The sequence below is a fragment of the Magnolia sinica genome, chromosome 15, assembly GCF_029962835.1.
Source record: "Magnolia sinica isolate HGM2019 chromosome 15, MsV1, whole genome shotgun sequence".
NCBI classification, from domain to species: Eukaryota; Viridiplantae; Streptophyta; class Magnoliopsida; order Magnoliales; family Magnoliaceae; genus Magnolia; species Magnolia sinica.
In genome coordinates, this window is record NC_080587.1 from 23,629,584 (window position 1) to 23,644,059 (window position 14,476).

A 14,476-nucleotide genomic window follows, 5' to 3' on the forward strand; every position below is an offset into this window, starting at 1 on the left:
CTCGACATGTAAAAAGAGGTAATGATGAAAAGGTAGGTTGGCGTCGGATTTATTGTGTTGTGCTGGTATGTCTCATACGGCTCTGGTTATCTCTCTGTTGTGGGACAGATCTTATGTAAATTTTCAATCTACATTGATTGTTAGTTATTTGAGTATGTACTAATCTTTATCCAAAAATATAAACTTTACTTACAGATGTAGTTGACCACACAGAAATAAATAGTTATAAGGCATTGAGAACTACGTGGGTCGTACATCCATCTGATAAACCTTATTTTTATGATATGCCTATATATATATGTACATTGCATATGATGATCAGTTTAGGTGACATTTACATATCACTGTGGACCCCACATATCTTAGTTTGTACTGAATCAATATGTCGCATGTACATACATTAAAAATTGGTGTACAAAGGCGGAATGTTCACTTACGATTCCCAACGCGTAACATCAATCGTCGATCATCTTGTTATAGTCTTGGGCCCATCATAAATCTGATCTAATTCGCTAGAATTGTTCATGGCTGATGGATTCCTTCAAAAAATTTAATAACCACACGTATCGATACATCAGTGGCCCACACTGAGTAAAAATGACAAATTATGGGCTTTAACGGAACCTATTGGTTTGAACTATTGGGGTCCATTGGATATGAATATTTTGATCATTCTTTGGGCAATTCTGTTTCTTGATTTTACAAATTGAATGGACGGAGCGGATCAGAGAAAAGGCAATTCGATGTGACTTAGAAACGTCCAAGGTTGGAGGATATACAATGTAAAGTAACCGCTTGTCCCCATATGGAATACCGACTTTATCTTGGAGCTTCTTCTTTGGGACTCCTTCCCTTTGTTTTTCCTAATTTTGAATCTTCTTCACTGGGCCCCTCCATCGCCACTCAGGAAGTACATCTACAAGTTCAGTGCAGCTCAATCAATATAAATGCAAAGCAAGGTAATGGTTAACAGGCACAGTGTATCGTGGGTCGCATGTTATGTGGGTTGTGGCTGTGAACTATGACCCAATGTATATGACAACAACGATCTTTATAGCATGATAATCACCATCATGGTTGTGTTTGTGGTTGATATGCCCAATGAATCATGGTTGACAGGCACAGTGTATCGTGACTCACATGTTATGTGGGTCGTGGCTGTGAACCACGATCTAATGTAGATGACAACGACGATCTGTATAGCATGATAACCACGATCGTGGTTGCGATCGTGATTGGTTTGTCGAATGGTTCGTAGTTGACAGACACAGTGTATTGTGGCTTACATGTTATGTATGTCATGGCCGTGAACCACAACCTAACATAAATGACAACACCGAACCGTGTAGCATGACAACCACGATTGTGGTTAATATGCCCAATGGATCGTGGTTGATAGGCACAGTAGATCGTGGCTCACATGTTATGTGGGTCGTGGCTGTGAACCACAACCCAATGTATATGACTACAACGATATGTATAGCTTGACAATCACAATCGTGTCGTCATCATGGTTTATATGTGACGCCGGACATAATAGCGATTGTTCTGTAGGCTAGTTTCAATAGATAATTCACAGTGAAGAACACAAGAGAATCGCCCAAAAAATACAGAGATGCTCCTCTGATGTTCAATTCAATATCATCAAAAAAAAGAATACCACAAAATCAGCCCACAAGCCGGGCTGTATAGCTAAAAATTGTCCTTATCAGAAGTTTACCAAAAAAATAGCAAAATCCCCATAATCAAACCAAAAATGAAATACGTAATAAAAGAAATAATCTGTCCAAAATCTGCCTCAAATCGGATTCAGAATCACTTCCTAAACGATAAATGAAATATTACCATAAAAGGAAAAAAAAATAAGATTAAAAAAGATCACGATCACCTGCCATCTTTGCGCTGATCTGCCAACTCAAGGTATCTCAGTGCCATCAAAAAAGATCACAATCGCCTGCCATCTTTGCGCTGATCTGCCAACTCAAGGTATCTCAGCGCCATCAACATGTCATCTGACAACTCAGCATCATCTGACTCGGATCCTCCTGCATCAGTCACCCCGGGTTGGAAAGAACTTGTCCTCGAGTTCACAGTAGCATCATCGGAGTCCACGAAACAATGACTCAGGTGTTTCACATTAAAGACATCAGAAGTCCTCAAATGAATAGGGAGGCGCAGCCTACAGGCGTTATCATTGATCTTCTGCAGTATCTCACAAGGTCCAATCTTCCGCTCTTTAAGCTTATTATACTCTCCGACAGGAAAACGATCACGAGTTAATACTGCCCAAACAAAATCACCAACATCAAAAAGTACCTGACAATGATGACTTTCGGCCCAAACCTTGTACTTGGCAATGCTCTCGTGAATGGCCAGTTTCACCTGCTCATGGATGCCCCGAAGATGTTCTGTCATCTCATCTGCCTTAGGATTCAAACGACCTACACATGGAATAGGGGCTAAGTCCAGCACCCCGGATGGATTCTGACCATAGACAATCTCAAATGGGCTCATTCCTGTGGTCCTGTTCTTCAATCTGTTAATGGCAAATTCTGCTTAAGGTAACGCCAAATCCCACTGCTTTTGTTTAGTTCCTGCCAAACACCTCAAAAGGTTGCCCAAACTCCAGTTTGCAACCTCGGTCTGACCATCCGTCTGGGGGTGGTAGGCACTGCTGAAATTCAACTGTGTCCCCAGTTTCTCCCATAAACTCCTCCAGAAATGACTCATGAACTTGGTGTCACGATCTGAAGTGATTGATCGAGGAACACCATGTAAACGCACAATCTCCCTGAAGTAGAGATGGGCGATCCGGGCAGCATCCATCGTTCTCCTGCAAGCTACAAAATGGGCCATCTTGGAAAACCTGTCAACCACAACCAAAATAGAATCCAAGGCCCATTGAGTACGGGGTAAGCCCAACACAAAGTCCATACTGATATCGAACCAAGGGGCATCAAGAACAGGTAACGGAGTGTACGGGCCTGCATTAGTGAGAACTCCCTTGGATCGCTGACACACATAACAACGCTCCACATAATGAGCCACATCACTGGCCAATTTGGGCCAATAATAGTCAAAAGAGATCAGGGCCAACGTCTTATCTCTCCCAAAGTGACCCTCGTTATGAAGTTCACTAATAATCTGCTGCCTCAGGGAACAATCTGGAATGCACAACTGTAATCCACGAAACAGATAACCATTATGCAAAATAAAATCATGATGTTGACCATCAGTTACCTCCTGTATTATCCTCCCGAAGGAAGGATCTGTTGCATACATATCAGTGAAAGCCTCAAATCCTGCAACTCTAGTGCTCATGGTGGTGAGGAGTAACGTATGACGGCTCAGTGCATCTGCAACACGATTCAGACTCCCTGCTTGGTGCCTCAGCGCAAACGTGAATTGCTGCAAGTACGCCACCCACTTGGCATGCCGTCTACTCAGCTTGTGTTGGCCATTGATGTACTTTAGGGCCTCATGATCAGTGATAAGAATGAACTCCCTCTGTATGAGGTAGTGATGCTAATGCATCAAGGACTGAACTATAGCATAAAACTCTAGATCATAGGTGGAATAATTCTTTTTTGATCTTGATAGCTTCTCGCTGAAATAAGCTATGGGGTGCCCCTCCTAACTCAAAACACCACCAATGCCAACCCCAGGTGCATCACAATTTACCTCAAACACCTTTTCAAAATCAGGAAGTGCCAAAACTAGTGCCTCTGTCATCTTTTGCTTGACCAGTTGAAAACTGGCCTCTACCTCCTCAGGCCACTGGAAATCATGTCCCTTGAGGCACTCTGTGATAGGGGCAATTAGGGTGCTGAAGTTTCTGATGAACCGGCGGTAGAAGGACGCCAATCCATGGAAACTTCTAACATCGTGCAAGGTCTTTGGTTTGGGCCACTCCAAGACTGCATCTATCTTTGATTGATCTGCATGAACACCATTAGTAGATACAACAAAACCAAGAAAGGTTACAGAAGTAGTGAAGAAAGAACACTTCTTCTGATTGACAAACAGGCACTCCGTCCTCAGCATATTAAAAACAGCACGGAGGTGCTCAAAGTGTGACACCCATGTCAGGCTATAAATAAGGATATCGTCGAAGTAAACTACAACGAATTTCCCCATAAAAGGCCGTAAAACCTAATGCATAAATCTCATAAATGTACTGGGCACATTGGATAGCCCAAAAGGCATGACCATCCACTCATACAATCCATGTTGCGTCTTAAACACTGTCTTCCACTCATCTCCAAGCCTTATTCTGATCTGGTGGTATCCACTTTTAAGGTCAATTTTTGAGAAAACCTTAGAACCGGACAACTGATCCAACATATCATCCAAGCGGGGAATTGGAAATCTGTATTTCACTATAATCCTATTGATTGCTCTGCTGTCAACACACATACGCCAAGAGCCATCTTTCTTTGGCACCAGTAGGGCAGGGACTGCACATGGGCTCATACTCTCACGGATGTAGCCCCTCTCCAACAACTCTACCACCTGTCGCTACAACTCTTCAGATTCCTTAGGACTGAGGCGGTAGGCTGGTCGATAGGGCAAACTCGACCCTGGAACAAGGTCGATCTGATGCTGAATATCCCTCACAGGTAGCAGCCCAGGAGGAAGATCCTCTGGCATCAGGTCAGAAAACTCTGCTAGCAACTGTTGCACATTGCAGTTAAATTTGGGTTCACGTCTGCTGCACTATTCCCACAAGGCAGCAAAGCATAGACCACGTCTCCACGCTCAATCTCATCTAAAAACTTGGACATAGAAAGCAGGTTAGTATTATTGGCTACCGGGGTAGGAGTGGTTCTTTCCCGACGAGGCGCCAACACAATCTTCTTCCCTTTGATGCTAAGGGAATATGTATTTTTCCGCCCATCATGAACAACACGACGATAAACTGCCAAGGTCTGCCCAATAATACTTAACAAGCATCCATAGACACAACATCACACCAAGCATTATCAAAATATTTCCTGCCAATCGAAAAAGACACTAAGCATCGCCTATCTACTTTTACCTCACTGCCTTTACTCAGCCATGACAATTTATATGGCTTGGGATGACGATCTGTTTTCAACTGCAATTTTTGGATAGCCTCTTCAGACAATATGTTCTTACAACTGCCACTGTCAATGATCATCTTGCAGACTTTATCTGCAACTATACAGGTCATGTGGAAAATATTGGTCCTCAACTAATCGTCACCTGAATCGCCCTTGGGAGTCAATAGGCTCTTGCGAACGGCCAAAGTATCATGGCCATCTCCATATAGCACATCTCCATCTTCATCATCGTCATACACAGGCTCTCCAACGTCCTCAGTTTCATCTACCACGTCTTCCTCAATCAGGAGATTTTTACCCTTCTGACTGGCAGGTTTCCTGCACTCAGTCGCTCTATGTCCCTGTTCACCACATCTGAAACATCTAATATTAGAGTTAAAATTACCTTGCGGTTGCTGTTGGGTAGGACGGGATTCTTAAGGGCGTACTGGCCGACTGCTTTGATCGCTTCTGATCACTGGCTTCCTGTTCTGTTGTTTTTCCACAGCAATTGCATGCTGGTATGCTTCAGAAACGGTCCACAGCGAGTGAAGGCTAAGGACATCCTGCAAGGGCTGTCGTAATCCCCCCAAATACCGTGCCACCACCTGCTCTTCCGTCTCAGATAAGTCATTTCGGGCTATCAATTGATAGAACTCTTCCGTGTATTCATCAACCGATCTCGTGCCTTGCCTTAACGAATGAAGTCGCTGAAACAAGGTTTGAGTGTAACCAAAAGGAAGGAAGTGGCCCTTCATCTTCTTCTTCATCCTCTCCCAATCAGTGATCTTGGCTTTGCCCTGTCTCTCTCGTGATCGCCTCAACTACTCCCACCATGCAGATGCTCTGCCTTTGAGTTTGATAGTGACCAGTTTGACCTTGACACGATCTGGGACTTCCTTATAATAAAAAATATGCTCTACTTCATTCAACCAATTGATGAATCCCTAGCCTGTAGCATACCAGAAAACTCGGGCAGATCTACTCTGAAACCGAGGTCTCCATGTCGATCCTCCCGAACACGGTGTTCCCAGAATTGAGCACGATTGTGATATGGGTTTTCGAAACTGGAATCGAAATCATTATTTTCCATCTCACGATCACCGAAATCCTGCGTCGTTAGACGCTGGGTTAACTCTGCAACTTGCCTCTGCAAATCCTCAATCATCACATCCTGAACGCTACGATCACGATGCAAGACTTCCTCGTTCGAAACCTGCCCACGAAGACCACGACCACGACCACCAGCCATTGAAACTGATGAGATCTCACCCCAGGAAGATGCTGAGGCTCTGATACCAACTGACGCCGGACAGAATAGCAATTGTTCTGTAGGCTAGTTTCAATAGATAATTCACAGTGAAGAACATAAGAGAATCGCCCAAAAAACAAAGAGATGCTCCTCTGATGTTCAATTCAATATCATCAAAAAAAAAAAGAATACCACAAAATCAGCCCACAAGCCGGGCTGTATAGCTAAAAATTGTCCTTATCAGAAGTTTACCAAAAAAATAGCAAAATCCCCATAATCAAACCAAAAATGAAATACGTAATAAAAGAAATAATCTGTCCAAAATCTGCCTCAAATCGGATTCAAAATCACTTCCTAAATGATAAATGAAATATTACCATAAAAGGAAAAAAAATAAGATAAAAAAAGATCACAATCACCTACCATCTTTGCGCTGATCTGCCAACTCTAGGTATGTCAGTGCCATCAAAAAAGATCACGATCGCCTGCCATATTTGCACTGATTTGCCAACTCAAGGTATCTCAACGCCATCAACATGTCATCTGACAACTCAGCATCATCCGACTCGGATCCTCCTGCATCAATATGCCCAATGGATCATGGTTGATAGGCATAGTGTATCGTGGCTCACATGTTATGTGGTTCGTGGCTGTGAACCACGATCCAATGTAGATGACAACAACGAACCGTGTAGCATGACAACCACGATCATGGTTGATATGCCCAATGGATCATGGTAGACAGGCACAGTGGATCGTGGATCACATGTTTGGTGGTCGTGATTGTCAACCACGACCCAACATAGATGATAACAACGAATCGTGTAGTATGACAACCACGATCCTTTAGAACTCATGATAACCATGACCCTTCGTGGATTACAATAACAATCCACTATGTAGTACAATTACGACCCATGTTAAATTTTGTAAGACAATCTTATTATTGATTAACAATCCACGACCATATTGGAATGCAGGTCGAAACAAGCCAACGATGACCACATGCTTAGACTTCGTAAAGGCACAAGTCTCTCTTAAGTGCTCCATCAGTTTTTTGAAGGAGTACATGATTGAAGATATGAAGAAGAATCCTAATAGAAAGAAACTATTTAGAGACAGTTGTTTTGAATTTCTTCTTGACTTTCCACTGACTGAGTGGAAGGCACAATCTCAGATCATGCATTGCCTAATGCAAAGGCATGTTGGTGACCTAACATTCGATATTCAGGGCACCATGATAAAATTTACTGAGCTCAATTTTACGTTAATAATGGGTCTTAAGTTTGGACCAGTTAGGATAGATGGTGGCGGTCGTGCCGAGGCCAGAAGAAGGTTTATCGACATGGTTTATTATAAGGCCCGTATCCCAGTCTATACCATTCCGTAGATTTTTGCAATCCTCCCCGTCGAATTTCGGCAACTTGCGATCTGTAGGCAGCGTTTACACGTAACCCTAAGTCGCATCCCATAAATCTGAGTCGACTCGACTCGAAACTTGTACCCTAGCGACCTTGCCGTCGCTTCGTCTTGTGCACGGATGTGATACCCAAGCCAGGAGTTGTGGGCCCACGTTTAATTCGAGAAAATGTCGTGCATTGCAAATCCCGAGAGAATCTCTACAACCTATCACATCAATCAATCAATCATAAGTCAAGTATACATCCCATCACAACCTATGCTTTCTTTCTCCCCAAGACAAACAACTCTCCCTAAAGTCAACCCTCACGTCACTCACACCCATCACTCCACCCATCACCCATCACCTCTCTCTTACAACCATCCTCTCTCTCTCTCTCATTCTCTACCCATTCCCAAAGCAACCCCAAGAGTGTGGACGTCTAAGCCTTCCAACGAGAGAAAGAGCTTTGTGCGTGGCTGTAACACCCCATACCTTCAAGTACTCGGGTGTTACCGTGTAACCTGACTTAGTATAAATACAAACCTATCTTATTCAAACAGCTACGTCCATTCTAATATGAATCCAACAGTTGGAAGCAATCTACACCCACATGCCTATATTTTTAGGATTCCAATTCCATTTATGGACAAGCTAACCAACTATTTCGGATTTAGCACCCTGAGTCATGAGATCCACTGTTCAAAGTACCCACAACATCCTATAGAGTGATCAATCACTTAACACACTAATTAGATAATTTAGGGGTTAAATCAAGCATTTTAAAGTCCACTTATATAGAACTTAGGACTGTTAGGACTCCTAATAAAGGGTTTTAAATCAATCCAACAGTGGATTTATGAAGCAAACATTGTAATTGAGCATACAACTACAAAGATGCACATTTGCTCAAAGAATAACTTAAACGAATGATTGGAGGGAAATATACACCTTAGTTGTGAACTAAATTACTTAAGAATCATGTGGAATCATTCATAATAACATCTAAAGCCAATCCAACCATTAGGTTGGTGGGAATCATTAGTTGGCCATGAGATTACTAAGTATGGTCACTTACAATTTAAATGATTTAATCCTTTTGATCAAAGCCCAATAGAGGCTGAGTGAGTAATAGATGGTGCTGATTAAGACGGGACCCACGTAAACAGCTAAGAGAAAGATAATAATGATGATGATGATAATAATAATAATAATAATAATAATAATGATGATGATGATGATTATAATAATAACATTAGTGTAACATGGTATTTAGTGTTATTAAAACATAACAGGGCATGTATCCATAATCTAACCAGTGATTCCTAGCTTAAGTGGTCCCCTGAACCCTGTTAACCATTGAAGTTCAATCTCGGAATCATCTGACCATTAGATTGTCGGGAAACCACCATTAGGACTTGGAAGTTGAGAGTATGGCCAACCTGGACCTTGGACCAGCCCCATCTTTGGTCAAAGGCATTAATTGGATCCCTAAGACCTAATGGATGGTGTGGATTTGATCACACACCTTGGTGGACCCCATTTAGAGGCAATGAATGAGCACAGTCCATGTGCACCAGCGGTGCACTGGACTTCACCTTGAGTCAAAGTCGGGTTTGACCCGACAACCAAAAGAGGAAACCCATTCCGCTCCTTTCGCAGCTCCCGCCTAAATCAGGTTTAAACGGACGACGTCCGTTTGGGCCACCATGATCTTGCAGATGGATGATCAGAACCGTCTATCTGGTGGAGGATTTGAAATCAACCAAAGTTTCACTCGAGCAATCGCACGTGTAGGTGCACAATCACGGGTGCAAGCTGACTGAGTAAAACAATTTTTTCCAAAAACGAAAGACTTCCATTTCCACATTCGTATGCCAGCTAGGCGATCCGCGTGGTGGGAGGCATCCTCCAATCCCAGCCCTTCACTGAGACATATCCCAACCGTCCGTCCGTTGCTCGCGTGCTAGGGCTTTCTATGCAAAACCGACACCTATCCTTCCCACGATTTTGAGAAAACCAAAGGGCAGGATTCAATCCAAGCCATCCAACCCTTATCCGACGACTCTAAGGGAATGTAGGGCTTGATATAAGGCTGCTGGATGGAATAGCAATGAGCTTTCCTCTGGTTATTGCGACCGCCCAAGAGAGAACAGCCGCAGCCTCCCAAAACCCGAACCCACCTCCCAAATCATCACATACCTCTGAATTTTGCATTCCTGAAGCTCTCCTAGACATACACAAGGACTCTAGAAGAATCGGAATGAAGAAGAAAGGCTTGAATCGTGTTCTGCTATTAATGGCGGATCATCTCCCTCGTTGAAGCCGAACCGAGTTCGGTCCGGTCCAGGCCAGAAATGCTGTTGCTGTATGGGTCTGATCCATTCCGGATCCTGTGAGAGGCCGGGGAGAGAAAAAGGAGGATAAAGAATGGGAAGAAAGAGAAGAAAGAAAGAAAGAAAGATAGGACAGAGAATAGGAGGGAGCAGATTCCGCTGGTGCTGCTCAACTCGGGCCAACTACGGGCTGAGTTGGGTCCGATTCAGGGCAGAAATGGGGCCTGTTTGAGACTGTTTCGAGTGCTGCTGGCTTTTAGAGGATGGCAGAGAAGAAGGATGAGGGAGAGTTGGTGTAGAACTGTGCTGAACCGTTGCACTAGGCAACTCGGGCTGAGTCTTCCACCCGCGCCGAGTTTGGAGTTGAAGCCAGCCCTATCTGGCTGAGTAGAAAGAAGGAGCAGGAGGTGACTCGACACGAGCCAAGCTGAGCACGGTTGTTGGTTGCTGCTATGGGCAGTTGGGAAGTCGAGAAGAAAATGGAAGAAAAGAGAAGAAAGAGAAGAAGAAAGAGAGCGTGAGTGCGAGCGGGAGTGCTGCACATGCTGCCAAGTCCAAGATGGGTTGGGCCTAGTTCGGTCCGGTTCATCCCAGGGAAGAAAGAAAAGAAAGGGAGAAAAGAAAAGAGAAAGAAGAAAGAAGTGTGGTGGGTTGGGCCGAGTCAACTGGGTTTGGGACCGAGTTAGATGGGCCGAGTCGAGCATGGGTCCTCAGTTTCATACTCAAGTAAATGGAGGAAGCAACATGCTCATTTAGTGTGAGGAACTTGCTCGGGAAAGGAGGAGAATCAACTCACTCGACTCTAACCGAGTCAACTCGTCGTCGAGTCAATTTACATGGGTCAGCTTTCTCTCCCTGCTTAAATTGTTTGATTCACTATTATCATTAGTGCATTATGACTATTGAGGTTATTAAACGTGATTAGCTACTAGAAGGTTATTTGTGCTAGTACTGGTTGCTTTAAGACTACAACGGTTGGATGTTAGATATTAGTATTTATTCCTAAATATTACCATTGATAATAGATCACACTATGTATTACCATTTTTACCACTATTCTATGGGGATTGATGATATTAGGTATGGTTAGCCATTGGTAAATTATTTGTGCTCAACCTAGTTATCGTAAACAAATTTTAGTTATTACATAGATGAATATCAGTTAACTCTCTTAAACATCATTCTTAATGGTAGATCATAATATCTATCATTATGACTAAATCCACTATGGATAGCTATTATTATTATTATTATCATTAGAAAATATTTATCATTATCCTTGTGGGATTAGTATAATTAGAGCTGGGCACATCTGACCCTATCAGGTGGATCCAACCCGATCCGATCCGTTCCAAACCAAACCGACGGTCTGGACTGGTGCGGATCAAGTAGGGGCCCTTCAAATCCGACCGTTTTCAGATCGAGATCGAGTCGTGGTTAATTCTGACCGATCCAATCCGAAAACCCGATCTGAATGGAGCCGGACCGATTTGATCCGGCTCGATTCATATCGATACTTCTACTGTTTCTAGTGGTATAGTTCACTTGAGCGTTGGATATGCATCAATTTTGGGTTCAACCACTAAAATGATATGGAAAAATGAATGGACGGCGTGGATAAATCACATGCATTTAGGGTGGGCCCCAACAGAGTTTACTCAGTGTAACAAGAGGATTTGCCAGTGTACCACACAAAACTATATAGCAGTAGGCAGTAGCTAACTGTAGGTACGTGTTGTGCGAAGACGAGCATCGGATTGCGTACTGAGTTACTCAGTATGCTTTCTCGTACTGAGAAAACTCAGTTGGGCATACCGTGAATATGTGTGGGTTATCCACGCCATCCATCCGTTTTTCCAGCTCATTTTAGTGGTTGAGCCGAAAATTGAAGAATGCCCGAAGCTCAAGTGTGCCACACCACAGGAAACAGTGGGAATAATGACTTCCACTGTTGAAATTTTTGTAGGGCCCACAGTGAAGTTTTTTTTTCATCCAACCTGTTCATAAGATCACACAGACATAGATGAAGGTAAAACACAAATAACAGATTGATCCAAAACTTCTGTGGCCCCTATGAAATTTTCAACGGTAGAATTTCAATTCACACTATTTCCCTAGTGAGGTCCACTTGAGATTTGGATATACTTCGCTTTTGGGCTAAAGTGCTCAAATTATCTTTTAAAATGGATTAACGGAGTGGATAACATATGTAAATCATGGTGGACCCCACAGAGTTTACTTAGTACGCTTAACGTGCTGAGTTACTCAATACGCAATCCGCGTCCAGCTTGTACGAACGGTGAGATCAAAGTTATATGGCCCCACGGTATGTATTTATTATATCTACACCGTTCATATAATTTTAGAGATCATAATAGAGCATTATCCAAAAAATGAATCATATCCATAGATCATCTCGACCACACCGCAAATAGCAGTAGACCATGATTTTCACCGTTAAACAATTCATAGGGCCCACTATAACATTTATTTTCCATCCAATCTGTTCATAAGGTCACAGAGACCTGAATTAAGAGGAAAAACAAATTTCAAATTGATCCAAGAAGGGTTTCAATGGTAGACATTCAATCACCACTGCTTTTTTAAGTGTGGTCCACTTGATAGTTAGATCTGTCTTATTTTTCATTTCAAGCCTTAAAACGAGCTCGCCAAATGGATGGATGGTTTGGATATAACATATACCCCATGATCAGACCCGCAAAACTTGCTAACGTTACATCATGCATGGCACTTTCGTGCACAACACGTAACAGCTGCTAGCGTGCTGTACACGTCAATACAACTGTACTCTCGAGCTCCGAGTTGTACGAACGACTCAAATGAGATCCACATTACATGGGCCCCACAATGATGTATTTATTATATCCATACCGTTTATCCATTTTTTGTGATCATTTTAAAGCATTTGGAAAAAAAATGAATCATATCTAAAGCTCAAAAGGACCACACCGAAAATAGCAGCGAGGATAATGATTTTCACCGTTAAAAAATTTGATCCGTACCCAATTCGATTCGACTCGGTTTCCTTAACCGAGTCGGACTCGGTTCAGGTCAGGCCAAGCATGTAACGAATCTGTTTGAGTCAGGTGTCCCGGACTCGGTCCCGGAATGGATCAAGTTCGGATCAGCCCAGGCAGCTTTCAGACCGAACCGAGTTGGACCAAATCTGATCCGACTCGGTCCGATGCCCAGCTCTAAGTATAATCGTTGTTAATATGATTATAAGTGTAAATCCTTATTATATTAGTATTAGTAAAGAAATTTTATTATTAGTACTTACACTACTAGTCCTTACAAGAATAATGGATAATATCGGTATATTTAGATATGAACTTGTGCACCCTCATCATTAATACGGATGGATTAATGCTCCTATCACGAATATTATTTGGCCCATGGTATAATGATAATAATAATGATGACATTAACAATAATCTAAGACTCAAATCCTAGAACCTAAGCGTTTAACTAAACTCTAGGATAAAACCCTAATTCTACACTAAAAACCTAGATATAAGTAATTAAAACCCTAGGCTATGATCTTAAACCCTAGACAGTGTGTAAAACTTGGATTGATTGTACAAGTTCCCGATTTATGACAGGGTTTGATTCTAAGGAAGCATGCATTCTCTAGCAACACTGGTAGGCGGTTCAAGCCATAAGGTGATGACTTCTTCCCCTTGAGCGTTCCATTTTCCCATTAGCTTAAGTTATAGTTTTTATTTTAATTTATAATTAATATCTTCATTTCATAGTCACATGTGTTAATTGTTGGAATTGAGTTGCTACATCACATGCTTAATGTTTATCCTATATATTTAATTCATGCTATTAGATTACTTGTGGATTGCTTATGGGATTTAAACTGGTACATTAGTGGGAAACCTCCACTTATAAATGTACACCCATACTTAGGATGTAACTCGATTGATGGTGATTGCACTGGACCTCGATCTAGTGGTTATTGAGTGGTGGTTTAGATGGATCATTGATGTGGGCCTACCATCCAGGGTTGTTATATCTAAGTGGTTTTCAAGGATGGTCTTTTCACTACCAAAAAATCGAGCAAAGGCTACAGACTTTGAAAGCTTTTAGCTATGGAATAAATCTGTAGCAATTATGCTACGGATTTAATCCGTAGCTAAAACATAATGATCTGTAGCGAAAACCTATTTCCTCATCGGAACCTCATTAAAGATTGATGGTGCTTAAGGGGCTCCATGGGGCCCATTGGAGTATATGTGTTTGATCTAAGCCGCCCATCAATTCTTATATATAATTTTAGTGGATGAATCGAAAAATTATGTAAATTAAAGGTCTAAGTGGACCACACTATAAGAAATAATAAAAATTAAATTTCTATTGTTAATATTTGTGTGGTCTTCTTATATCTTTGATCTGACTC